The sequence below is a fragment of the Balaenoptera physalus genome (genome assembly GCF_965194825.1).
Source record: "Balaenoptera physalus genome assembly, chromosome: 7".
Lineage (NCBI taxonomy): Eukaryota > Metazoa > Chordata > Mammalia > Artiodactyla > Balaenopteridae > Balaenoptera > Balaenoptera physalus.
The window spans coordinates 71011641-71032418 of record NC_138886.1 but is presented as its reverse complement, the minus strand read 5'-3'; the positions used below and the strand labels follow the sequence as shown (position 1 = coordinate 71032418).

At 37.6% G+C, this 20778-nt stretch overlaps 1 long non-coding RNA gene across 6 annotated transcripts in view; it reads left to right on the top strand.

Moving 5' to 3' along the window:
* The window catches only part of LOC309664775, a 113151-nt gene that overhangs the window by 14696 nt on the left and 77677 nt on the right, over positions 1–20778 (top strand). For all 6 annotated transcript variants that reach the window (XR_014266026.1, XR_014266027.1, XR_014266028.1 and 3 more), the window contains exons 2-3: positions 5434–5478; positions 7694–7805. This is a non-coding gene — a long non-coding RNA (uncharacterized lncRNA). The remainder of the gene's footprint in view (positions 1–5433; positions 5479–7693; positions 7806–20778) is intronic.

Below are 20778 nucleotides of genomic sequence, written 5' to 3'. Positions count from 1 at the left end.
GACAAATATGAAGAGCTCTACGAATATGAGAAATTATGATTCACTGCTTTAACCTGTAAATGCCCTCAGGTCAACCAAACAGAGTTAGAAAGAAATCAAGTTTAGAATACCCTGGAATTGTTTTTGCTTGAGGTAGATAATGAATACAATTTACATCCCTTTTGACCCGTAATACGTTTTGGTTTTAGGAAGGAAAAGAGGGATGTCACCTATAACTGGAAATCTGCAGTTATAGCTGGATACAGAGAACACAGCTCTTACATATAATTTTATTTGAGTCTTACAAGACTGCATATAGAAATCACAAATCACAAAATAAGAGGAAATAGTTAAAGCATTTTAATCCTTACCAATGTCCACAAAGTAGGATGTTTCATTAAGTGCTGTCTGGGTGCTCAGACAGTAAAGGACATTACCATTTCCGGCAACCCAAGGCTTGACCTCACACTTGGACTTCTGAAGGTAAACTTCCGGAGAGGAAATTAAATACAGAGAACCTCTTCCAGTTTGGAATACCAGTTCTGCCAAAAACACTTAAAGAAACATACAGATCTAAGTTAATTTTTAAAATTTTTACCCTAAAAAATATTAAAGCCACCAGAAAGGTCAATGTTTTTTAAAAAATTTATTTAGACTAGGAAGTGAAATCAAAATCAAACTATCCAAAATGTTTTTTTCTCCTTACCTATGTCCCTATAAAAATAGGCTCTAAAGTAAAATAGTTTCCTTCTTCCCTCCCTGCAATGTTTTTACTTAAACCCTAAACTCCAGGCCTTAAAAATGAAAATATTCAGCTGAAAGGAAAGGGAAGAACTATAACCATCATAATTTACATATATGATATATATAGATCAAATTAAACATGAAATTTATTCACCTCATTTTTATTTCACAAGCTACCTAGGATCATTCAAGCCTACTTTCTTCTCTAAGGTGTGTGTACCTTCTGGGTTCAGTGGATACTCTGAAAGGTCAAATAGAGTCCATCCTTTGAGCAGATGAGATGCTGTTCTATTTTTAAAAAACCTCTAGAGAAGGAAATTCCACAAGCTTCCCCAGTTACACATTCCAGTGTCTATCAAATCTCACTGTCTGAAAATTTTTCCTTTTCTCTTATCTAAATCCCTCATGCTGTAACCTAAGCCTGTTGCCTCCTGTCTGGTCCCTAACGGAGATGGTCATCATCCTTCATAGATCAACCTCCTCACACAAGGCTCTTCTGAAATTCTGTAACCAGAAACCACTTGATTTCTAACTCTCTTTATCACAGCTCTTTATCATTGTCGTTACTCACCTATCATTTTCTTCCAAGTTTTCTTCCTCCAACCTTGTATTCACTTCACAAAGCCTTTAAAAATAATTTTTTAAAAAAAGCAAAAGAAATGAAAATTATTCATTAACTTTACTACACTAAAACTGCCTATTTTATTTTTTTGTTCTTGCCCCTATGTAGATATACATACATCATTGTAACCATAATGTGTAATTTTATTGTATTTATTCCAAGTTTTTAAATTACTCCTTTAGTTTCACAATCCAGAACATGCCTAGAATGAGCTAGCTTATCATTACAACTTTAATGATGTTGGTTTAAAGTTCATGATTTGAAGAATTTCCTTCTTCATTCAATAGAATTAAATGATTACTAAGAATTGAAGCACTCTGCTAGGTTCTAATGAGTCAAAGCATTTAACATTCAGTCCTTGCCCACAAGCAGGTCATAATAATACACATAGCCAATTAATTAGAATGAAGAAGATCCTATGTGGATTATTCCTGCATCTACCTATACCATATATATCTATATAAACTTATAGGGTCAACTGAGAGAGCTGGACATCAGGGGAGGGCTGACCCTGCAGAAGGCAGGATGGGGGAGTCACCTGGCAAGTGATCTGAAGGAGCAGGAGCTGTGGGTAAATTGCCACAGCTTTCACCATCTAGGCCAGAGCACCTAGGAGAGAATACTTAGTACTATCCAGAGTTTAACTGGGCCTCTGTAGAAGGATGTTTGGTGAAAGACTGAACTCAGTGGCAAGGTAGTGCCCAAATCTTTTCTGAATTATAAGAGCTTTGGTTACCAGAATGAAAGGGCAAGTTTGTGCAGCTGAAAAAAAAAGATGGTTAATAAGGGTCAGGTGATCTGGGATAAGTCTGACTTGAGGATTCACTTAATATTTGATGAAACAATCTAATATCATCAAGAGAACAAAAACCTGAAAGGAAAAACTGGTTGCAGTACCATAGTATCCTTGAACAATCACTCTTCAGGTCTGGTCCTCAGTTTCTTCATCTGTAAAAGTAGATGTTGTTTATGGTATATTCCATGATTTATATTCCAGGAAATAGCATATATTAAAAACAATGGGGGCTTCCCTGGTGGCGCAGTGGTTGAGAGTCTGCCTGCTAATGCAGGGGACACGGGTTCGAGCCCTGGTCTGGGAAGATCCCACATGCCGCGGAGCAACTGGGCCCGTGAGCCACAACTACTGAGCCTGCGCGTCTGCAGCCTGTGGGGAGGGGCCGCGTTAGTGAGAGGCCCGCGCACCGCGATGAAGAGTGAAGAGTGGCTCCCGCACCACGATGAAGAGTGGCCCCCGCTTGCCGCAACTAGAGAAAGCCCTCGCACGAAAACGAAGACCTAACACAGCTAAAAATAAATAAATAAATAAATAAAAAGAGTAGCTATTAAATTTAAAAAAAAAAAAACAACAACAATGCGTTGTATTTCCAAAAACCAAACATACAATTACTTCTTTAAAGAAAAAAATATTGGGACTTCCCTAGTGGCGCAGTGATTAAGAGTCCGCCTGCCAGTTCAGGAGACACGGGTTCGAGCCCTGGTCCGGGAAGATCCCACATGCCGCAGAGCACCTAAGCCCGTGCACGACAACTACTGAGCCTGTGCTCTAGAGCCCGCAAGCCACAGCTACTGAGCTCGCATGCCACAACTACTGAAGCCCACGTGCCTAGAGCCCATGCTCCGCAACAAGAGAAGCCACGCACCACAACGAAGAGTAGCCCCAGCTCGCAGCAACTAGAGAAAGCCCTCATGCAGCAACAAAGACCCAACGCAGCCAAAAAATAAAAATAATAAAAAAACAAATAAAAATTTAAAATAAAGTATAAGAAGTAGAAAAATATTTTTTAAAAAAAACAAAAAAAATAGATGCCCATTTTCACCATATCTTAGGCTTAGATTTAAAATGAAACACAGACTATGCTCTCAAGAAGTTTAGTTCTTCAAGAAGTTTTAAAAATAGAATCCTCGTTTTAAAATATTAAGGGAGCTTACAGCTTAATAGATTCTGATTACAGAACAAGAGTCCAATCATTCATCCATGCAACAAACCAGGTGTTGATCATTACCTGTACCAGACTCTGTGTTAGATACTAGCAATACCTTAGAGAACAAAATTCAAGGTCCCAGAAAGAAATAGATGGCATACTTGAAACAGATAATTAAAGAGTTTAATAAAGGGTCTATTTGTAAAGGATGTGGACAGCATTAGGGGAAACAAGCATCCTGAGTCTAGCAACAGCTAAGAAGAGAAGCCAAGTAGCCAAAATGTATCACCTATAGGCCTAAATCATCAGAGAGAGGAAATAGTGATGAATCCAAGAGCTGTAGGAGAGGACTGCCTGAAAAGCTATGACCTTTGGTAGAAAAACACAGCTACCACTAAGCCTTTCCTCCTGCCCTCTGATCTCTGCTTAAATGAACTCAATTGGAAGCTGGAGGGCAGGAGAGCCCAGCTGATACAGCTATTAGAAGTCAGCCTCCCAGGACACAGAGCAGGTTGAAGAATATACAGTACATCCCTGCTTGTAAAAAGCATGTTGTCTGCTGGCAGAGAGATATTAAATAACCAAATAAAATAATTTGAGATAATCACAAGTGATCTGAACAATTTAAAGCAAGGATGTGACTGAGGAGGTGAAGGCCCCTCTGAGGGGATGATATTTTTCCTAAGAATTTAAAGACAAGAAGGAGCCAACTGTAAAGATTAGGAGGGGAACATTCTAGGCAGGGGGAATAGCAAATGTCAAGGTCCTCTGGTAGAGGGACTCTTGAAGAGTTTGAGAATTGAGGAAAAGGCCAAGTACTTCTGAAGCACGTTAAGGCAGAGAAAAGTGTAAAAATGAGGTCAGAGTAGTAGGTAGTGCCCATAGCTTGTGATATGTCAAGGAGGTCGAGGAGGTCATGGCAAGGTGTTTGGGCTCTGTTTTTAGTGCAGTGGGCAGCTATTGAATGATTATGTGCAGGGGAGCAACATCATCTTGTTTACATGTTCCAAAGGTCACTTAGGCAATGGATTGAAAACTGATGTTTAAGGGCACAAGAATAGAAGCAGGAAAACCAGTTACTAGGGTATTTCAGATGTCCATTGAAAGTTGATGGTGATTTGGACTAAGATGGTAACATGGGAATTAAAGAGAAGATAATGTACTTTCAGAGGGATTTGAGGTGGAGGATGAAAAAAAAGAAGAAAAAAGGATGACTCCAGATTTTTTCCACTCATGCATAATGCACATTTTGCAAGTTATGTAAATAATTTGCATTTCCCTAAGCATACAATATTCATGCCTACTTCTCTGCCTGCAAATTTGTAGTTTTCTCTTTCAGGAATGTTTCTCCTCTCCTGGCCCATGTATCTAATCTAGATAATTCATTGTTCAAGAGTTAGGTCTAGGATTACTTGACTCAAGGAGCTGTCCCTAATACCCTAGACTGAGTTGGCCTTCCCTCTTCAAAGCTTCCCACAAGGGAATTCCCTGGCAGTCCAGTGGTTAGGACTCCACGCTTCCACTGCAAGGGACACGGGTTCGATCCCTGGTCGGGGAAGTTCCACGTGCCACACGGTGCAACCAGAAGAAAACACACACACACACACAAAGCAGGTGCACCAGTTATTAAGATACTGTTTCTCAGCTCTGCTTTGTGATGCACTGCAAAGCTTCCCACAGCAACTTCTGCATGGAGCACTTATCACCTTCCTGTTGACTTGACTTTCTCTGCCACTATAGGAACAGAGATTTCTCCTGGATAGGGACTATGTTTTATCCATCTTTTAAACCTGTGTGCTCATTATGACTTCTGACACCTGAGTGACTTATTAAATGAATGAAAGAATGAACTATAAAAAGACAGTTTGGTGGAAAATGAGGTCACTTCAAACTGGAGAGGTAAGGATAGCTTTCATGGAGGAGTTGACATTTGAGTTAGATATTGAAACACAGTCAGGATTTGGACATGCAAATATAGGAGAAATGCTATTCTAAAGAATTGTATGAGTAAAGGAGCATAGTGAACCAGAATGTTTGAAAACCAGTTCAGTTTGGCTGGAATATGGGGTCTGCTGTGGGGAAAAATTTTTAAATAGCGTGCATTTGTTAGACTAACAGTCTAATGAATCTGTTTTTATTCTACAGACAAGGAAGAGCCACTGAAGTTTTTTTAAAGAAATACGTGACAAGGTAAGAGCTTTATAATAGTAGAGTCTAGTTCTAGATATAGCTGAATACCTGTATTAACCGTCCCACAGATAACAATTATGAACTTTGAAGCAGTATAAAAAACAACAATTACATGAAGATACTTGAGAACAGCCAAAAGGAGTCCAAGATGGAAGTGGTTCAACCCTTGAATGAAGGCAATTGCATTGGGTGAGCTTTATAAAGCTTTTCTTCAGAGGACATTTCTTACTCCATGTGGTGCAGGGTGGCTTTCTGACTTGAGGAGTCAGAGAAGGAATTCAGGGATGCCAAAGTGACTGGATATTGAAGAGAAAGCCCTGAAAGGGGGAAACCACAGAGAAAGCTCCAGAATCTCCATATAAACTCTTTTCAAATCCTTGGCTAACCACTTAACTGTGCACACATGGAGGAGACTCCAAATAGCCCAGCAGAGAGCAACTGTTGAAAGGCTGAACAACTGATTTCAGCTGATGCTGTGCTTCCACAACAAGATCAACATTCTTGTCGACCTTTGTAACAGACCCCAAAATCTCTACAACAAATTATCTTCAATGCTTTGTATGTAATTTAAAAACACTAGGAACTAGGAAAAAAGGAAAATATGACCTATAGTCAAGACACAAAGTAGTCAAGACAAAGCAAACTCTGAAATGACCCAGTGTCATAATTAGCAGAAAAGGACTTTACAGAAGCTATCATAAATATGTTCAAAGACTTAAGAGAAATTATGACTGTAAAGAGTGAACAGATGTGGAGTATCAACAGGAAAACAAAAGCTATTAAAAAAAGAACAAAATGAAAACTCTAGAACTACTACGTATAATATCTGGAGTGAAAAATTCCTGAATGAACTTAAAAACAGATTATAGATTTCGGGGGGTGGGGAGCAGTGCAAAGAACTTTAAGATCGATTTGCTAAAAGAAAAAAATATTGAAAAATAATTGAACAGTGCCTTCATGACTATGGAATAATATCAAGAGGTGTACATCCATATAATTGAAGTCCTCCATGGAGAGGACAGAGAGAATGAGGGAGAAAATATTTGAAGAAATGATGGCCTAAAATTTACAAATGTGTTTAATATATTAACCTACATATCCAAAAAGCTCAATGAGCCTTAAGCAGGATAAGTATAAAGGAAACTATACCTAAGCACATCACAATCAAACTACTGAAATCCAAATATAAATGAAAAATCTTGAAAGCACCTAAAGTGAAAAGAACATATTACATACAGAAGAAGAATGCTACAAGTAATGCCTGGCTTCTCGTCAGACACAATGGAGACAAACACAGTAGAACATATATAAGCATGGAAAATTTTTTTAAAAAGCAAAAACAAAAAATCTATCAAACCAGCATTATACAATCAGTAAAAATAGCCTTTGAAAATGGACTTTTTGAGATGAATGGAAATAAAGAAAAGTTATTACCCAGTAAGTCTGCCCTAAAAGAAGTTATTCACATTGAAGAAAATTATATCAGATGGAAACTCATAGTTAAAGAGTGAATAGCAATAGAAATGTTAAATATGGGTAAATATAAAAACTGTTTTCTTTCTTCTTCCTTTAGTTTATTTAAAAGAGAACTGAAAAATTTAAAGCCTTCCAAGGAGAAGTTTCAGCACGTGAAGATAATAAAGAAAAATCTCAGGAGGACGGCTGTATACCAGATGTAGAGATAAAAACAGACATGTAGAAAAACTTCCAATCTATTTTTAACCATTTTCTAGACTACTCAGTGGACCCTCTCAATTGGCAGCTTAAGTCCGTGTAGAAATTCTATTCAATTCTTTGCTGATGGTTCCTCCCTTTTACTTCTCCATTTATTTCTTTGGCATATAACAGGGAAGCAGCAAGGAGAAACAGCATAAAATAGGGTAGAAAATAGTGGATAGAGCCATAATGGGGTTTAAGGACCTTTTTTTAGCTTGAATTTTCTCAAAGGTAGTGCCTCAGGCAAAAACTTGTAAATAGGGAGCAGGAGTGAGGGACTGGGAAGAGTGAGGAATAGTGGACAAGCAAATACACAGATTCATTATTAAAATCACTATTGCAGACAACTGGCCCTCAGTCCTGCCTGGACATCTTCTAAAGAGGATGTAGAATACCTTTTGGAATCGTTTACCTGAAGATTGATGATTTTTATCTATAGCTCATATCCCTCATTAATTGAGATTTACTTTGGGGTAAATAAATTCCTATATACTTCCAGACTGAACATGCCTGCTCAAACAGAGGGCTTCCCAGAGGCAACTACGGCATTGGAAAAACCTGAAGGCAAAAGTGCAAAACATCCAGTACTTGAAAAAAGATGTCAGCATGAGGTAAGCCAAACTATCACTACATGTGCACTGACATCAGAGACAAGGCTAAGAGGATGTGAGTCAGGAATCCAGAAGAAATTCATACAGTCTATATCCTTTGTACCACTCAGATACACCTATGCCCTGTAATAAGTCCCATCTGCCTCTAGTCTTCAAGGTGATGGTCAGCCACAATCTCTACATGTGACTTAATAGATAAGGATTAATACGGTAAACTGCAGTCTTCACTGCTGAAACTGGTCTTGAAGTTATAAGCCATAATTGTCTAGGTTTCTAGCCTAGTGGAATGATGCAGACCTTCATCTTTGAGCAGGCTGAGCCGTTGGCTATCTTGCTATTGTCCGGCCATGGTTGCTGAAATCGCCATTCACTATCATCAGTGGGTGTGTGAACACCAAGGAATGCTGATGATTGACCCACACCTTGCCAGAGCCTTAGCTATCTCAAATTGCCCAAAGCTTCAGTTTCTGACATCTTCTCATCCTAATTCACCCCCGGTGAGAGTCTAGTACTATATGTCTTAGCTTTGATTCTACCAAAAAGCAAAGCTTCTGTCAAGGAGATAATCCCAGAGCACAAGTGGGGGACCAGAGATAATGGGGGAAGGGGAAAAAGTCTAGAGAAAAGTACACTTTTCATATCACAGCTTTGAGACACTCTGGCTTAATTCTGGTGTCTAAGGAACACCAGCTCAGAATGTCTCAGAACTGTCTGCTAGAACACCTGGGGAAAGCTTTTACCAATAGGTTTTCATCCCTCAAGGATTGAGGATTTCCTTCAGAGTTAACTTTCATAAATTGGGGAGCTCCATGTGTGAGCTTAACAAGTAGGATCCCATTCCCATCTGTGGCATTGGAAAAGTCCTAGAGCAAAAAGTGAAAAACACATCATGTTCATCTGAGATGAGATTCTGTTGAGATGAGTCAAATCCAGAATTACCATTGCATCCAGGCTGGAATCAGAGGTGAGACTGAGATGTGAGTTAGGGTCCCAAAGGCTCTGGTACAGCCTTAAGAGCTTCTCAAGGAATTTGGACTGAATTTGGTAAAACATAGCAAATATCAAAGACTTTTAAGTAGAAGAGAGACACAATTATGTTTTTATTGCAGGAAGATTACACTGGAGATACTGAGGAGGATGCATTAGGCTGAGGATGGGATGGTGAAGTATGGGAGACCATTTTGGAGACTTAACCTACAGCTGATTGTGCAGTGTCAGTGAGGATGGGTAAAGGATAGAATTAATGAACTATTTGAGATAATGAATCAATGGGGAAAAGTTGAGAAAAATTCACATTGATAATTTGCTCAAAGATACTATTATATCAGTTTTTAGCCATTACCTGTCATTTAGTAGGGAATAGAGTTTGTTGATGGAATCAATGTGGTTTCAAACTTAGGCAAATGAATGGATCATGAGACCAATCATAGTATATGGATAGAAAAAAATAAACTCATGTGTTAACTGTGGTTATATCCAAGGAGGTGGCTAGAGGAGGAATTGAAACGATTTTGCACTTTCATTTTCTAAATTATTATCTTTGTGGCATTTTTATCTTTCAAAACGAGATGATAGGAAATTTGGGGTGATGATTTCGAAATGTGCTATCTCAGAATCACATACACTCACTTTTCCTTATTAACATTTTTAAAAATTTTATTGAACTTTAATTTATTTACAATGTTGTGTTAATCTTATTAACATTTTTAATATGAGGACTACTTCAAGAAAGCCAGATACTTCACTGATAATCAAACTGTTGATTGGAATTCTGTGGAGCATTTCATAAGATGACTTAGCATGAGATTTCTGTGATATTTGTTTTGACATTGGCATTACCTAATTTCTGAGACTAAATCCCACATGTATCTTTACAATATAATATATAAGCAATAGCCGCAGCAGAAAGTTAATGGTACAGAAGTTGCACTCATTTTGCTAAGAACAACAAATTTAAAGGAAGAGAAATATTTTATTATAAAGCCCACAACTTCTTTACATATATTGGTGGGATTCATTATACATAAACATTTTTCATACCATTTGTTATCTGCAATCTAATATCAGCTTTTCTGCTCGATTAAGGCTTTATTATAAATATATGCACATACATATTATATGACCTCAAGAAATTTGAAAATCTCTCACCTATACCACCTGCTGTCTTTATCACCATGTCAATTTCATGACTGACAACCAGGAACAGGAAGTAAATCTGTAGAAAATGCAGCAGAGTAAGAGTTAAAAATCAGTGGACAGACCAAATAACTTTGGAATGAGTGGAGTCTCTAAGACTTGAAGTGAAAGGTATTGCACATAAGCACTCTACTCTAGTTGATAAAGTTGTTTCCACAAGAATCCTAGGTTAACAATTCTGATACTGCTCTACATGTATGGTGGAATAAGGAGATGGTGGGAGCAAGGTTTCTCACTGCTGGAGTGGGAGCATACAGATTAGCAAGAGGAAGCTAAATGTACAAATGGTAATGAATTAGAGTTGGAAACCTAAGTATGAACTTATGTTTAGGTTACTTTTGATACAGGTGGTTAGATATAGAAATATTTACATAGGTGTGTAAAATACAGCTTAGTAGGCACACACACATTACCTTGCTCTGTCAGCTGAGAGGCCCTAGAAGCAACTACACCTAGTAGAACCATGCCTAGTGACCAGATCTTAGTTTCTAATAAAAGGAGACTAATTAAAGGAATCAGGGCTCTTTGGAGAAATGGCTGATTCTAGTCCTGAGGTAGGAAATATGCAAGATAAGCCTGGAGCTTCTTGTAGTGCCAGAAATTAAGAAAGTTTTTTGTTTTTTTTTTTAATCAAAAAACACCTATATTGAGAGGAGTATGTCAAAGAGATACAGGACCCAACTGAAAGAGCTCCCAGTAGCCAAATCTGGAACAATTTGAGCAACAAAATAAATAACCAAAGTATAAAATAAATAGCCATAAGTACATACTAATGTAAAGAAATGATTGAATAAATAAATAAATGGGGAAGTAAAGTCTTCCATGCAGAAGAATTCCAAACAGTTTATGTAAGTACTCCATCCTCAAGGAGGGGGAGAATAACTCCACATTCCTTTTTAATTATTTTTAAATCTTTTGAGATTTTTTTTAAAATTTCACCTTTTTGAGGTATAATTGACATCTTAAACTGAAAGATATTTAAAGTGTACATCATGGTGATTTGATATATACATACACTGAGAAAGGATTCCCCCCATCTAGTTAATTAATACATCCAACACCTCAGGTATTTATCATTTTCTGGTTTTAGTGAGAACATTTAAGTTCTACTCTCTTAGCAAATTTCAGTTATACAATTTAGTACTACCAATCATAGTCACAATGTTTTACATTAGAGCCTCAAATCTTACTCATCTTATAGCTGAAAGTTTGTACCCTTTTACCAGTCTCTCTCTATGTCCCCATCCCCCAACCCCTGGTAACTATTTTTCTACTTTTCTGTTTCTGTGAATTTGACTTTTTTCCCCCATTCCTTAAATGTGGACTGCACATTGTGACTTCTTTCCAAAGAGTACGGAAAGGGGGAAAAAAGACTAGCTTGACAGTGAACAAACCTGACAAACACGACCCCAGCCAGGTAATCAAGATCAACATCAACAGTGATATGTCATTTGATAGTATGTAACCTAGATATGATGTGATGAAAATGGTACTTTATTTCTGTGGTCTTCCTCCCAAATTCCATAACCTCAGCCCAACCCTGAAAAACAACACCAGGCTAATTTTAATAGAAGGGCATTCTATAAAATATCTAATCAGTACTCCTTAAAAACTGTCAAAGTCATCAAAATCAAGGAAAGTCTTGATTTGTCACAAGTCTTGTCACAACCAAGAAGAGCCAAAGATGCATGACAACTAAATGTAATGTGTCATTCCAGATGAGATCCTGAAACAGAAAAAATATATTAGGTAAAAGCTAAAGAAAGCAAATAAAATATAGACTTTAGTTAATAATAATGTACCAATATTTGTTTGTTAATTGTAATAAATGTACAATTCTAATGTAAGATATTATTACTGGAGAAACTGAGTGTGGGGTTTATGGGAACTCTTTGAACTATCATCTCAATTTTTCTGTAAGCCCAAAACTGTTCCCAAAAAAATCTATTTAAAAAAATCAGCAGATACTGAAAAGGCATTTGATAAATTTAAGTATAAATCCTTTTTCATTAAAATAATAATTTTTATTAAAAAAAATAAGATACTTCCTAAACATGATATACTAGAGAAATTTAAAACTCAGAAGCTTTGAAAGAACTCACAGAGCAAATTTTATGTAGATTAAATAACTTACAAGTTTCAAAATAGTTCTCTCAAAGGAAAAGATGAAACCTGAAAAAACATATTCAAAGTGAAAACAATAAACAAGGATTGATAGTCTAAACTGATATGGAGGCTTACAGATTTACTTTTTAAAGAATACCTCTGTTTCAAAATGGGCAAAAGCCATGAGAAGGCAATTGAGAAAAGAGGAAATAAAAGTGCTTTAAAAACAGTGGGAAATTATTGGGTTGGCCAAAAGGTTCATTCGTTTTTTCCCATAAGATGGCTCTAGTAGCACTTAGTTGTCTTTAACTTCATTCAAAACAATTTTGTTAGATTGTATGTGACAGCTGTCATATCAGCGTGCATTTAAAAAAAAAGACATCAAAATTGGTGAATTTTTGTGTAGCCATTTTAATATTGAAAATGGAAGGAAAAAAGCAACATTTTCGGCACGTTATGCTTTATTATTTCAAGAAAGGTAAAAACACAACCGAAATGCTAAAAGAGATTTGTGCAGCATATGAAGAAGATGCTATGACTGACCGAACATGTCAAAAGTGGTTTGCAAAGTTTCGTGCTGGAGATTTCTCACTGGATGATGCTCCACGGTCAGGTAGACCAGTTGAAGTTGATAGCGATCAAATAGAGACATTAACTGAGAACAATCAACATTATACCACGCGGGAGATAGCCGACATACTCAGAATATCCAAATCAAGCACTGAAAATCATTTGCACCAGCTCGGTATGTTCATCACTTTGATGTTTGGGTTCCACATTAGTTAAGGAAAAAAAAACCTTCCTGACCGTATTTCCCCATGTGATCCTCTACTTAAACATAATGAAAACGTTCCCTTTTTAAAAACAAATTGTGATGGGCGATGAAAAGTGGATACTGTACAAAAATGTGGAATGAAAGAGATCATGGGGCAAGTGAAATGAGCCACCACCCACCACACCAAAGGCCGGTCTTCATCCAAAGAAGGTGATGTGTATATGGTGGGATTGGAACGGAATCCTCTATTATGAGCTCCTGGAAAACCAAACGATTAATTCCAACAAGTACTGCTCCCGGTTAGACCACTGAAAGCAGTACTTGATGAAAAGCATCCAGAATTAGTCGACAGAAAACGTATAATCTTCCATCAGGATAACTCAAGACCTCATGTTTCTTTGATGACCAGGCAAAAGCTGTTACAGCTTGGCTGGGAAGTTCTGATTCATCCGCCATATTCACCAGACATTGCATGTTTGGATTTCCATTTATTTAGGTCTTTACAAAATTCTCTTAATGGAAAAAATTTCAATTCCCTGGAAGACTGTAAAAGGCACCTGGAACAGTTCTTTGCTCAAAAAGATAAAAAGTTTCGGGAAGATGGAATTATGAAGTTGCCTGAAAAATGGCAGAAGGTAGTGGAACAAAAGGGTGAATACATTGTTCAGTGAAATTCTTGGTGAAAATGAAAAATGTGTCTTTATTTTTACTTAAAAACCAAAGGCACTTCTGGCCAACCCAATATTTTGTCTCACTGCTACTCAAATAAATAAAAATTAAAGCATAAAAGAGATACAATACTATTCTATTAAATTCCAAAATTATATATGATCATGTATAATATATTGAATATATATATAGTAGGTTACAGACAACCAAACAGTAGTCTCTTCAGACAAATGCTGAGGAAAATGTCCATGGATACATAAACTTTTCGTATATGTTTACAAGAGCCTGAAAATGTTGTTCACATATGACTCTAATAGTCTATCCTTGGAGTTGGTAAACTGTTTCTGGAAAGGGCTGGAGAGCAAATATTTTAGGCTTTGTGGGCCCCATAGGCTCTGTTGCAAATACTCAATTCTGCCCCTATAGCGTGACAGCAGCCATAGACAATTCTGAAAGTTAATGAGAGTGTCTGTGTTCCACTGAAACAGACAGTGCACCAGATTTGGCCCATAGTTTGCCAACCCATGCTCTTTCCTAAGGAATAACAAAAGTGAAAGAAAATGCACGAAGCAAAATTACGTGTACTTTATTTGTGAGAAAAATGTTAGCAGAAACAGGCATTAAAATGTTAAACAGATCTTTCTCTGGATAGTGGAATAAGGACTTTTTCCCATACTTATTCCTACAGTTGCACTGCTTTATGTATCAAAAATAAGAAAAATCCTAAAGCATCTTCTTTGAATTTGTATTTTATCAGTAAGCTAAATATTCCCAGACCAGTTTAAAATTTGAAAGTATTCTTTTCTGTTGTTTACATATATTCAAAAAAGAAATATTCTGGATAATATTCATCCAATTCTCCATAATAATAGGCTTCTTTTGACATTAAGAAATTATATTTTAAAATATTACTTGCTTCTAATCAATTCAAATTATGATTCTGAATCTACTTCTAGTTATTCATGAAATGCTTCACTTCTTCCGGAGCTTCTGATACTTTATGGGGATCGCCTAAAGCCACAATATTGGAAAATGTTGCCTGTTTTTCTAAAGCTCTTTTTAATGATTCGTGTTCTAATAGCCTCTGTTTAAGTGACAAAAGAACCACTGTTGTTAGGAGGGATGTACAGTGCATTACACAAGTTTACCCTGGCAAGCCACAGGCCCTGATCTGCAATTCTGTGTCAGCACTTTGCAGTCCCACTAATATGGATACAGATGGGTGTGTGAGCTGCTCCAGGCTTCTCATGGGGCCAATGAAAACATGGAAAACAAAGGCCTTTATAAGCTCAGTGCTGACCACAGTCCCTACAGTATTGCTAAAACCATATTTTTCTCTTTGCTTTCCATATACAGAATACCTCTCACCTGAGAGAAATCCAATTTCATTCACAGCCTAGGACCTAAGTTTGTTGTTCTAGTGAAAGTCATTGCTCCCTTCGGAAAAGGGAGCATGAAGCCTTTTTCAGCCTTTCTCTACGAACTTGCAAAACAACTCACTAGCTCTCTGAACACACAGAATGCAGACCACGGACAGCTAGTTAGCCTAGAGCAAAGGCATACAGTTGGGTTGACACTACATAAATTTAGCAAAATGAAAAAAATGAAACCGTTATCTGAGACCATTGGAGCGAGAGAAAGATGTGCTTGCTCAGCTCCACCGGCACCACGAAGAGCCCCACCCTGGCCACCACCAAGGTCGTCATCTCCTGTCCTTCCCCCCGTCCATTATTCTCTCTCAGAAGTACATGTGTGCTATTATAAGAGTTTGTGACTAGATTAGGTTTGGATTGACTTGTTTTTGTCAGCTTCCCTCACTAGAAATAGGCTCTTTGTGAAGGCAGACACCATAGTCTGGGTTTTATTGTTGTTGTTGTCGTCATTGTGTTCTGTTTTCCGTATTAAATCTATGATAAATATGTGATGAATGCATAGATGAATAGCAGGCTAATTTAGTGGAAACACTAGATTACTATGGATTACTGTATTACCGACAATGTGTGTTCTAGTTTGGCTGGACCAACTAGTTATTAATGTGGTTCCCACTGTGATAATGCTGTGTAACACCCAACCCAGATCTCAGTGACCTACATTAGAAAGCATTTGATTTGCTCACAAGTCTGCAAGTTTTCTGTGGATCTGCTCAGCTTGCTTATAGTCAGGTTTGGGTCAGGTTGGCTTCACATGACTCTTCATTCTGACACCAGCAGCTACTTGGAACATGTTTTCCCAGTAAATGGCAGAAGCACGGAGAGCATGTTGTTTTCTGAGCTTTTTTCGTCCTACTATTCATGTGCCTTTCAGGCTCACCCACATTATGCTCTGCCTCACACCAGCCTACGCAGGGTGACTCACCATCCTGCCCTACTGTCTTTTGTAGAACAGTTTCATCATCCCAAGAAAAAACTCTCTGGCTATTACCACCACTCTTTTGGACTGCAGTGCTTTGTCCTGAGGTTGATTTTTAACCCCAGGCTCTTCAGAAACTCACTTGAACACCACGACCTGGTACCAGTGGTCTGCCTCATATGTCCATCTCTGCTTTAAGAAAGTTCCTTAGTAAACTCTTCACAATGTAACTCTGCTGCTTAGGCAGAATTTTCAGTCCCTCATAATTTATCTTCCAGTTTCCAACTATAAAAACAGTGTATTATCTCAAATCAGTTCTTAGACTACTGGGCCCATCCCTTATTCTAGCCAAAACTTTTCTCTTCTAACTGTATCATCTAGCTCTTGCCAACTTCTCTATCCCCCATCTCACACCACTCTCTCCTTTGCTCACTATCCTCCAAATCTACTTCTTTTTGTTCCTTCAGTCTGCCGAGCCCTCTTATTTTTTAACCTCCAGGCCATTCCACTAGGTTCTTCTTCCAGTTCCTCAAATGTCTGCTCATTCTCAAATTTCACTCTCACTCTCCAATATCACTTTTTGGAGATGTTTTCTCTGGCCATCCTATCTAAAACAACTTCCTCCCATTCTCAGACTTATCATGCTCTTTATTTTCCTCCAGAGTCATTTATCCATTTCTATATTTACTGATTTATTTTGTGTCTCCTTTAAAAAGAGATAGTATGTCTGCCTAGCTCAGTAATAGTCTCTGCTGCTCATACAGTGCCTGATACATAATAAGTGTCTAATAAATATGAATAGAATAAAAAATAAAACTTTGGGCTCAGGCCTTCCAAAATCTTCAGAAGTTTGAACTCTAAGCAGGAAACGTATGAACACTTGACTTAGTTGCCTTTTAGTGCTGGCGTCCTAGGCCCCTGGTTCTGTGACCAGATTTTTTTGCCTGGGTTTAGAATACTGACATAGTATTCTAAAGTCTCTTACCTTGGGCATTCATCTTAACTCCGAAGTTCTGGATTCCAGACTCTGTTTTCAAGAAACAGGGACCTAGAGTATCAACTGGTCTTCTCTCTTGCTTTCCCTGAACTTGACCTCTTATGTGCTATTATAATAACTGCTGTTCCTACCTGCTTTAGATAACAAACACAGAATTGACCCCAAAGCTGCCAAAGTCCTCCTTGTCTGACTGAACTCCTGTCCTTATCATCTCTTATCCCTGTCTTTCCTCTCTAAATCTTCCTTCTTCTGTTTCGACCCTGATCATGGCATGAGTGTGAGTATAAGGAAGGGGTTAATGTGACACATTTTTAAAAGCTAATCATTCCAACTCACAGTAGCCTCTCTATTAAGAGGCTTGTGCAAAACACCTAGTACATTTGTCTCATTGGATACAATAAACCTCCACATCAGCAATTAGGATTGCTTGCCAACTCTAATATAGATAGGAGCTAAATCTGCAACGTTTTCAGCATTGGGTGCTTTTAAACAACTTTTAGATACAATTGAGACCATATATAAGCATTGACAATGGGTATGTCTTGAAGACTCTCCTCTGTAAACCTAATTTTACCACCTTCCTTAAAATCCGTTGTCCATAAAGCATTTAAGAAAAGCTACTGTGAGTTGCCTGGATATTTTCCAAGCTCTGGATACCAGTTAGTCACATGGAATGTGGAATGGGCTAGACATCTTGGAATTGTTCTTCTTAAACTGGTGTAAGCTATTGACCCAATAGCTTTAATAATCATTATTTGTTTAACAAGTTCCTGTGAGGAAAGCTATGCAGTTGTCTTGTGAAGTAGCTTCTTAAAAGGCTTTTATTTTGTCTGGATATGATAAGGATCATTACATGGTATGTCTAACTGATGACTTAGTGCTCTTTCAGTGCATAGAAACTTCTATGGGAAAAAGAATTAGACAATAAGTACCAATGACTTAATACATGCCATGTTTCCAATTCAATTTACTTTGATAAAAATCAAATAATCCCCAGGAACACAAATATTTATCTACAGTCATTGGACAGTCTGTTAAAATTGGCATTCTTGGTCCCTCCAAAACATTCATTTGTCCTTTATACGACCCACACATTGTCAAGAGGTTAATAATGTTGAAGAATTCCTGTGGTGTTCTCAGTTTTTGTGCTATCTGGCAGAGAAACATCAGAATCCTCAATTTTCTTTTCAACATAGCATGTTCTTTATTCACAATCAATGCTCCTCTGTCTTAATCAACAAAATAGGAAACAGATTTTAAAATTCTAAAAGCACTGTAAATTCATAGCATTTTTCCTTTGAAGTAAATGTTTTATAGGACTACAATGAAACATGAAAAGAATTCATATGATCGGAAGGCTTAGCAATTAAGAGCATAATAATCAGTCCTCAGTGGAATAGTTCAAGATTTTAAGGGCAACCAGGTATTATTAAAGAGTTTGGTAAAGTGATTTTTAAATGTGCTAGTTTTTATAGAATATATTTCAAAATATGATTCAACCCTAAATACAATTATTTACCACATTTCCTAGGTGCAAAGATTATTCTTTCCTACTTAGACATTGTTTTTAAGTATTAACATTTTACCTTGGTTCAATTACCCCAGCGCCAAGGTAAAATGTACCTGAAAAAGAAAAGATAAGTTATCTACTTTAATAAAAGCATAGCAGATAAACCCTTTTATTGAATATGTCAAGTACATGTTAAATGATAAAATATTATAGGACTAACTATAGAGGACACCTTCATAGTCTCATACCTAACGTGCTTTCAAACAAGACTTGAAAATAAAGGAAAATTTATAATTTTTTAGATATGGCAATTAAGATTAGTCACCAAGTTCAAAAGCATAGGTGTGTTTCATTTTCTTCAGTAAGTTTCAGGTGCTTAGAAAAAAATTACCACTGGAAGAAAACTTCTCAGATCAGAACCTCAGGAAAGAAAGTTAGAGCCCAATTCTAATCCATCAGGGAGATGGAAGCCTCTATAAACAGTATATTATACAGATTCCCATTAGTCTGTATGATAAGAATGTTGCTACTAAAATGTAAAGCAATAGACCACCATTTCTCTTAAAGTGACTTGTAGCCTAGAGATGTTTCCATTGTGATCTCCTGTCCCCAACTTCTTTCTTGGACCTTGAATCCCCTCCACCTTTAGCTTACCCTGACCACCCTTCCTCTCTACCGCTATTTTCCCATCTCCCTTACCTCCTTCAAGTTGATCGTGCCCAGTGAGCCCATCCTGATTAACCCCAACCAGCCTTGTTCATGTCTATCCCACGTAAGCACTACAGCTTCACTCTCATACACTGCTCCTCTACTCAAAGATATTTTACCTTGGATCTATATTCAGCAGTTACCATATGGGTGTGTGTGAGATCTGAATTCTGAAGCTGTTCTGCCTGTGCTCAAATCCCAGCTCTGCCCTAACTACTGTGAGGCAGGTTAACTAACCCCATTAAGCCTCAGGGCCCCCATCTGTGAAGTGAGGATTATAACAGAATTTACCTAATAGGGATATTGTTAGGACAAAATGAGGTAATGTGAGTAAAGCACTCAATTCAGTGCTGGTTGAGAGTAAATACATAATAAATACTGGTTATTATTATTATATTTATTATTTCACCAACACAAAGACAATTCTCTTCAGTGCAAAGGCAAAGTATGTTATATTATTTTGTATCATCCTGTTAAGTATGGTGACTGCACTGTTTGAACTGAAATCTGGACAAATGATCCCGCAAATCATGTGCATTTAAGCGGCAAAGGAATAGAAACATTGAAATGAGAACAGTACCAGTTGATTTAGGGTGGGAAAATCACTGTATGTATAAGTCTTCTGCTTTGCTTTTTTAATAGATTGAGTCCTCAGATAAGAGCATGTCAGGTCTACACAGGACTGACTTGTTTGGGGTGGGATTCGGAATTTACAGCAAGTTAGGACAAGTTGTTTTCCTTCCAGCTTGGGATGCATAAATATAGACACCTGTGTGGCATACTAGGCTATTGCTCTTAAAGAAAACCTTATCTTCACTTCCCACAATTTGTTTTGAGGACAATATCAGGAGAAAAACCTTCCCAGTACCAGGGTTGAAGAGACCAGCAGATGAAACAGTGGGGAAATAGACTTACTATCACTTGAAAACTGAATCTGGAGGGAAAATGTTGGTAGAACTGGAACCCCTGTTGACAAAGAAAATGGTCCAGAAGGGCTGTGGTGTCTAATGTCTTCGGTAATTGTGTGAAGACAGACTTGACACTGATTGTTTTGGAAAATCCAAGCTTAACTCTTAGAATCTCATCTATTTAGTTGCAGCTTTGTCAATATTTAAAATCTGTGTTTATAGTATATAAGGACCAGGACCTTTTAAAACCCTGCCATTCATATACCCTGAGAAAACCATAACTCAGAAAGAGTCATGTACCACAATGTTCATAGCAGCTCTATTTACAATAGCCAGGACATGGAAGCAACCTAAGTGTCCATCATTGGATGAATGGATAAAGAAGATGTGGCACATATATACAATGGAATATTACTCAGCCATAAAAAGAAACGAAATGGAGGTATTTGTAGTGAGGTGGATGGAGTTCGAGTCTGTCATACAGAGTGAAATAAGTCAGAAAGAGGAAAACAAATACACTATGCTAACACATATATATGGAATCTAAGGAAAAAAAAAAAAAAAGGTCATGAAGAACCTAGTGGCAAGAGGGGAATAAAGACACAGACCTACTAGAGAATGGACTTGAGGATATGGGGAGGGGGAGGGGTAAGATGTGACAGGGTGAGAGAGTGGCATGGACATATATACACTACCAAATGTAAAATAGATAGCTAGTGGGAAGCAGCCGCATAGCACAGGGAGATCAGCTCGGT